The sequence below is a fragment of the Bactrocera neohumeralis genome, unplaced genomic scaffold (assembly GCF_024586455.1).
Source record: "Bactrocera neohumeralis isolate Rockhampton unplaced genomic scaffold, APGP_CSIRO_Bneo_wtdbg2-racon-allhic-juicebox.fasta_v2 cluster11, whole genome shotgun sequence".
NCBI classification, from domain to species: Eukaryota; Metazoa; Arthropoda; class Insecta; order Diptera; family Tephritidae; genus Bactrocera; species Bactrocera neohumeralis.
This window is the reverse complement of record NW_026089624.1, coordinates 43,631-51,390: the sequence shown is the minus strand read 5'-3', so window position 1 is coordinate 51,390 and position 7,760 is coordinate 43,631. Positions and strand designations below refer to the sequence as shown.

Here is a 7,760-nt window from a genome sequence, read left to right as displayed (position 1 = left end):
ATGCAGTTTGGCAACATATTATACTGTTCGAATTATGAATTAAGATCATAATATATGTATAAGCAAATCCCAGGTAGATGTGATTACATCCATTTTTCCTAGTAAGTCAAGGTAAATTGTAGTGTTTTCAGGAAATGATAATTCGATGGTGGAGCACGGTGTGGCTCGTTCCGTAGTTGTGGTTGGCCTTGGGGAAACGGTCGGCGCAAATTATTCCACAGATGTTAAATAAAAAACCAAAAAGTTTCTTATAATACATATATTTAATTATAAAAATTTGGAAATGCACTTACCACGTCTGGATCGGTGAGCGGTCGCAAAAGAAGAGAGCGCGCACAACTATTTTTTAGTTAGCGTTTAGTTGCGCGCTAATTAAAACTTCGAAAAAACTTCGAAAAGGGTGAAAAGAAAAGATTTCTCTGCATATATTATTAGAGATTACATATCCTAGTGTCGTATTTTGGGCGATGAGTTGGCCCATTGCCGCTGGTTGTAACCCAGGCAACATGTGCCGGGAGTAAACGTCCGCTCCCAAGATTACTTCGACTGGCGCTGCCCTGTGGAATTCGTTATCTGCCATTCTTAGGTTGCGAAATTGTTGAAATAAATGGTCTTCCAGAGACCTTACTGGCGACGCTCTATTTGGGCACTCACGGAGATTTCTGTTTCTCCCCCAAGGTTGTCCCGAAACATTAGTTCGCACACTCGGCTGTCTCCACGTGCATGCGTACGCAGTCGCAATCGTGCAATCGTGGAGGCGAGGATAACTGTGGCTGGACTGACTGGGATAATCATGGCCCGCACTGTTATGAACCTCGTTGCGGTTCGAACACTTATTAATGCGGTTGGTGACTGCGCATGTCTTTGTTGCCAAGGTAGTGTTGTGTGCCTGTGCGTGATGATACGGCGTGCATCGGCTTGACGACGAGCGTCTCGTCCACGCCTTCGCTTCGGATGGGGTGGCCGGCGGAACGAATGGCGTTCCGCTCGGTCCGGACAATGTCGCTGAGACGAATCGAGTCTCAGTCGATCGTTGCCATGCCGCCAATCCGAAAGAAAGTAACCAGCACGCCGAAGTCGGCGAGACGACTCGAGTCTGGCTCGATCTTGGGCGTGTGGTATGCGGGAGAGACGTCGTTGGTCAGAGCTTTGCGGATGCTTGACTATTGACGTCGGTTGACGTGGCTGATAGGGCTCCGAATCCGTCGTGCCAATTGTCAACGAATTTTCCTCCATTTCCGCTGCCTCGACCTGCTGTGCCCATGTCAATTCAATGACATCGTCGTCTTGTTCTTCGGCGTCTGAACTGATGCCATGAAGCATCGTGTGGTGTGGGTTGCCGCAACGTTTGCAGAGTATTACGCTGTCGCATTCATTCTTTGAATAGTTGGTGGCGTGGCAGTTGCTGCAATAGCGGTGGATCAATGTGGTCCTCAGTCTAACTTCTGCGCACATCTGCCGGAACTTTGGAAACCAGCGAAGTAGATGGCTATCTACGCATAGGGAGCAGTTGATTGTCGTCATCTTCAATAATTTCCTAAACAAAAAGGAAGATTATTAAGGTGTGAATTTATAATATAAAATTAACATTGATTGGGTAAAATTATAATTTTTGTTATCGGCCTAGAAATTAAGCCACGTTGAGTTTGGATGTCCACCACCCGAACTCGTTGGTCCAACCCTGGATGTACTTTGATTATCCTGCCCAATCTCCATTCAGTTGGAGGTAAATTTTCATCACGAACTACCACTAGGTCATTGACTTGGGCGTTCTGTTGGGAATATTTCCATTTCTTTCGTTTTTGAAGTTCCTTTAAGTATTCGGTCTTCCATCTCTGACAAAAGTGCTGACTTGGGGCCTTTAATTTTTGCCATCGGTTTACTAATGATAATGGGTTCTCAGTGATTTCTGGTTCTGCCGGTGCTAGCAGGGGAGCACCGACCAGAAAATGGCCTGGTGTTAACGGAGTCAAGTCATTGATGTTATCCGGCATAGAACTGATGAGCCGAGAGTTTAGACAGGCTTCTATCCGAGTTAACAGCGTAAAAATTTCCTCGAAGGTGTACATCATAGATCCTGTCTGCCATATGAGAAGCACCTGCAGGAATGAAATGCCATTTTAGGTGGGCGAAATTGCTGGAGTTGGCTATCGCGTCAGGGCATATCTTTAAGAAGGCTTTGAAATCTTTCTTGATTTCTCTCGATGCTCCAACAAAATTTGTGCAATTATCCGAATAAATGTGATTTGGGCAGCTCTGACGTGATACAAATCTTGTGAGAGCACTCATGAATGCGGCCGTCGCTAAGTTACTAGTGGCTTCAAGATGGATAGCCCTTGTTGAAAAGCAAACAAAAACGCATACATATCTCTTTGTTATTAGGCAAGCTCGGCCTTTATAGTTTTTGATGTCGAATCGACCAGTGAAATCTACACCGGTTGACTCAAAGGATAAGTTGTGTTTGTTCTCGTTTTTTATATAAAATTCAGATCTTACAATTATGTATCACTGTGCGGATTAGGTTCTTAGCCTTGAGGATCCAAAATTGCATTCGCAGAAGACGTAGGACTAGTTGATTGCCTCCGTGAAGGGAAGTAATATGAATAAATTTGACCAATAATTTCGAGAATTGACAGTTGTATGGTAGTATAATTGGGTGCTGCTCATCGAAGCTGAGGGAGGGAGCGTTGTTTAAACGTCCGCCTACTCTTATGATTCCGTTATCATCAACAAAGGGATTTAATGATAGAATCGAAGATTTACTGTTGATGGGAAGATTCTTAGTTAAAACTGAGTACTCAGAAGCAAAATATGCTTTCTGAGTTAATTGAATAAGTCGGTGTTTGACAAATTTAACTTCATCAGAAGTGAGCGTTGCAGACGGTGTAGGGGTTTTGTATTCTGGATGAATTCTGTTGTAGAATCTGAAGACTAGAGAAATTACGAGGAGTGCTCTTGAAAATTTGGAAAAACGTTCCAAAACATCTTCGGTCTCAATAACTGATGTATGATGCACACGAATGCTCTTGGCCTCCAGAGTAGTATCAACGTCTACTGCATAATTTTGGTTTGGCCACTCGGATGGTTGAAGTTTTAACCACTTAGGACCACACCACCAAAGATCGTTTGGTTGTAAATCTTGAGGAGAGATTCCTCTGCTAGCCAGGTCGGCGGGGTTATCTTCGGAGTTGACATGCCTCCAGTTTTCAATTTGAGTATGCTCGCAAATTTTTGATATTCGATTCGCAACGAAAGTCGACCACGAACGCGGTGGCTTACGTAGCCATACGAGAACAATGGTGGAGTCAGTCCATAAATATATTCCCTGATGTACAATGTCCAGTTTGGTTTGAAGATATTCAACCATTTTAGTTAATAAAAGAGCACCAGATAGTTCCAAACTCGGTATTGAGATGGTTTTAACAGGAGCGACCTTTGTTTTTGCTAAAAGCAAGTCCGTTTTAATCTCGTGGTCGTTCACCTGCACGCGCAAATAGATCGCTGCGCCGTACGCCTTTTCTGAGGCATCGCAGAATCCATGGAACTGTGTTTGACATGATAACTCGGTGTATAACATGTTTATATGTGGGTAATTTTCTAAAAATGTCTTCCACTGCTTGAGAGAGTTGGAAGTCAAAGCTTCGTCCTAATCGGTTTTTCCAACCAAATGTCGTGCATTAGAATTTTAGCAAGGCTGATTACTGGACTTAACCATCTTGCTGGGTCGAACAATTTAGCTATCATAGACCAAACTTCTCTTTTAGTGAAAAAGTCTTTGTTGTCCAGAGGCTTAGTTGAAAAGTAAAAGTTGTCCGATCTCGCCTTCCATCGAATTCCCAATGTTTTGGCTTCGCTACTGCTGTCGAATTCCAGAAAATTTGTTGTCAAAAGATGATCGTTAGGTATGCCCTTCAGAATTTTCTTGCTGTTTGATGTCCACCTTCTTAATGGGAAGCCGGCTGAGGCTAATAGTTTAATCAGCTAGTCTCTTGAATCAATTGCAGTGGAGATTTCATGAGCATCAGATAAGACGTCATCTACGTATGTATTAGCTTTTATTATTTTCGCAGCTAAAGGGAGCGCTGATTTTGAATCTTCAGCTAGTTCCAACAGTGTACGGATTGCTAGATACGGAGCACAATTGAGCCCGAAAGTAACTCTATTTAATTGAAACTCATTGATCTCCCCGTCCAGAGAATCTCTAAAGAGGATTCTTTGATAAGATGTACTATATGCTTAGAATTGACCAAAATTTGACGATACATTTTTTCAATATCAGCATTGAACACAAATCTAAAAAGTCGTCATTTGGTGATCATAATAGTGAGATCAGCTTGGAGTGCTGGACCGGTGTACAAAATGTCATTTAAACTTACACCATTGGATGTGCGACATGAAGCATTGTAAACGGCGTGGTGAGGAAGATAGTAACTTTTGTACGGATTTTCTGCCATGTTGTGTGGAATTCGTTGCATATGACCTAAGTGTATGTACTCCCTCAAGACCGTTGGGTATTCTTACTTAACAAGAGGTTGTTTATTGAGAGATGTCTCACTTCTCAAGTATTGTTTCAATGCGATATGACGAGATGCTCCAAAATTAGTTTCTGCGAGAAAAACTTTAAATGGGAGTGAAACAATGTAACGCCCTTCTTTGTTTCTAATGGTTGTTTTTGAATATAACTTGTCACAATATTGTTCTTCCACGGTGAGAAATGATTTTTTAGGTATTTCTTCTAGCTCCCAGAATTTGGACAGCTGATTATCTAAGGATACCTCGTTAAAATATGTAACGTAAGTCGTATTATTCTTCGATTCTTCGGAGGGAACGGAACCTGTTAAAATCCAACCGAACACCGTACGTTGTGCAACGAGGGATCCGAAGATTTTCGATTTTACCTCATTTAGAATGATTTTCGGGTAAAGATCCCCTCCAATCAACTAGTCAACCTTTTGATTCGTATAGAAATTATTATCCGCTAAGGGGATATTGGGTAACCTTTTAATAATTGAAGGGTTTATTGATCTGGATGGAAGCAGTCCAGTCAATTTTGGCAGTACCAATGCCTCCGTTTCTAGTCTTAAACTTTTGTTACGGGGCGAGCCAATTGTGATCGAGCATACCTATTGAACTAGTCCTGATACGGTATTATTCAATCCTGAAACTCGCGCGCTGACCTTTTTGCTTGCCAGATGTAAGCATTTTTGTAGACTATTGCTTACGAAGGAGGCTTCAGATCCCGAATCAATCAAGGCTCTGACAGTGAAGGTGCTCTCGTTGTGACATATTGTCACCATGGCTGTACCTAAGAGCATGGTAGGCACATTAGAAATATTAGCCTTAATAGAGGCCAATTTTTGACTTCATGTGAGTCCGATAAACAGTTTAGGCAGACGTGGAGTTTTCTGACAACATTTAACCGTGCGTTAGGCTGCATCTCAATGAATCTTTGACAAGTTTTCAAAATGTGCGATTGAGATGAGCACAGTTTACACTTAATATTGTTTCTCTTGGTGTGATGGGAATTGATGGGTTTGGATCCAATCCTTGGCTGCAAGGTTGGTATCCGACCTTCACCATCAGCCGACTTAATATTAGGTTGAGTACTAGGGTGTGCTATTTTGAGGCAACCTTTTTTTCGACTGAAAAACAGGCTCAAAACTTTCGAAATGTGTAAAAAAAAAGTCACTCAAAAGATGAGCTCTTACTATTAATATTAAGAGGTGCCTCTTTAAAATTTTCTGTTTTCCATATGAATTACATGGAAAAAAATCATTTTTTTTTGTGGTGGTTATTGTGCGGAGGTTATTATATGCCAGTAGGGATGGTAAACTCGATTCCGATTCTACTCGAAAATCGAGTTTTTTCGTAAAATGATCGATTTTTCAGAATCGATCTTCAGTAGTCGAAGTCGATTAAGAATCGATTCTTGACATATTCATTTATCTCCCGCTGTAAATTTCTGTGTTCGGTCTCAGATTCTGTGGAAATGTGCGGAAGCTTGAATAATAAATTTAATTGTGTGTTGACAAGCATTCGCTTGTTATCATATCTACACAACAAATTATTCCAAGCCAATGCGAATCCGCCATTCGTCAGTGGGGCTTTCGAAACGATAGCTTTTGCCTCACCTCGCGTTTTTTTATTCAAATAGAATAACTTTTATACCGGAGATAGCCTTGGGTTATTCCCATAAATGGCGGCAAATAAATCCCTAAAAGACGGCCATTGTAAAACATCGCCATGAAATATTTCTGTATCACATGGCGGTAAATTGATGGAAAACCTCACGGGTTCTACCGTTTGTTGTAACCGTTCAGGTTGAATCACTGTAGAATTCGAAGTAGGGCTTTGGTTGAAAGCCGTGAGGTTATGCATATGTTCGCCCATCAAGGCCGCGCAACACACATAAGCGTGGAACAGCTTGAATATTTAAGCTTAATGTCGTCAATTGAGCTTGTGTCGGAAGGAGCTTGCTGTACTTCAAAAGAGTTGGCACTTTGGTTTTTTGCTGTTGGAGTAAGAGACTCCTCAAACTCCAGTAGAGCGTTTTCAGCTGTGGTGAAAGCTCTGATGGATTCCATTGTTTTCGAAAATTGAACCGGAACTGCAAAAATGTTGCACAAAAGGATCTAAAACTTTTAAATTAAAAATTTAAAAAAACATTTGCAAATATGTTGCAAAAAGTTCAAAAGTTACAGAAGCACTCAAGGACAAACTAAAAATTAAGTTGATGATAAGTAGTGCGTTGTTTCTTTGTGAAGCGTGAATTTTCGAAAGAACAAAAAAAATTAATAAATTTGGCAAAGTATTTTCTTCGTTCAAATTTAATTTGAATGTGGTTGCTGGGTAATCGTCCCAATGCACTTGCACGCCTAGTCTTTGACTATGTACACAAACAAAAATTGATTTGCGCTTAGTTGCTTTATTTGACTCCAAATACAAATAAAATTCACAGGCACTTATCTGATTTATCAACTAATCACTTTCACTTTGTTCACTGGGTTATTTTCGAACTATTTCGATTTCACCACTACACTCTTTTGTTTGTTGCTGTCCTTCTGTTATGGCTGCTGCGCTGCTTTGCTTTGCTGCTCTCTTTTTGGTGCTTTGCCTGTGCGTCTTTGCCTTTGCTGCTGTCCCTTTGCTGCTTTGCCTGTGCTGCTCTCACTTTGCTGCTTGCCTTAGCTGTTTGGCTTTCTTTCCGTCGCTCACTTCACTTTTTTGATTTTTCGTGTCACTCACTTCACTTGTTTTAATTTTGTATTTTTTTTTTTTTGCACTCGCGAAACTGCAGCTGCGTTATTGCTGCTTGCCTTTATTGCTATTCGAGCAATATATGGAAAGGCAGAGTTGAGCGACTAGACTCAAATTAACCACAAGAAAAAAAAAACAAAACCCGAGAGAGATTGTTGACGCTCCAGACGAGGTTTGTGCGTCTAAGAAATTTATAATTTCTTTCGAATAACAGTGTGTGTGGTTTTTTTTTTCAAAGTGAAATATTCAGCGCATTTGCCAGGTGTATTTATTGTTGTACTTAAATGAAGAGGAATACCACCTGCAGTCTTGTGCGTTGATTTTAATGGTAGAGTGTCAAAAATAAGTTTTGATCTCCACTTCATACAGCACAATGTGTTTTGTACATAAATGATGCACAAATTAACCAATCTATTGCCTTATAGCTTGCAGAGCACAAATCCAAAATATGTTTGACTGTAACTTGCGGGTTGCTAAATTGGGCAAACTATGCACTTTCACTT

General features: G+C 40.9%; 1 pseudogene; it reads right to left on the bottom strand.

Annotated features, from left to right (window-relative positions):
- Positions 1-2,940: 2,940 nt before the first annotated feature.
- On the bottom strand, positions 2,941-3,557 carry LOC126765834 (uncharacterized; annotated as a pseudogene).
- Positions 3,558-7,760: the final 4,203 nt, after the last annotated feature.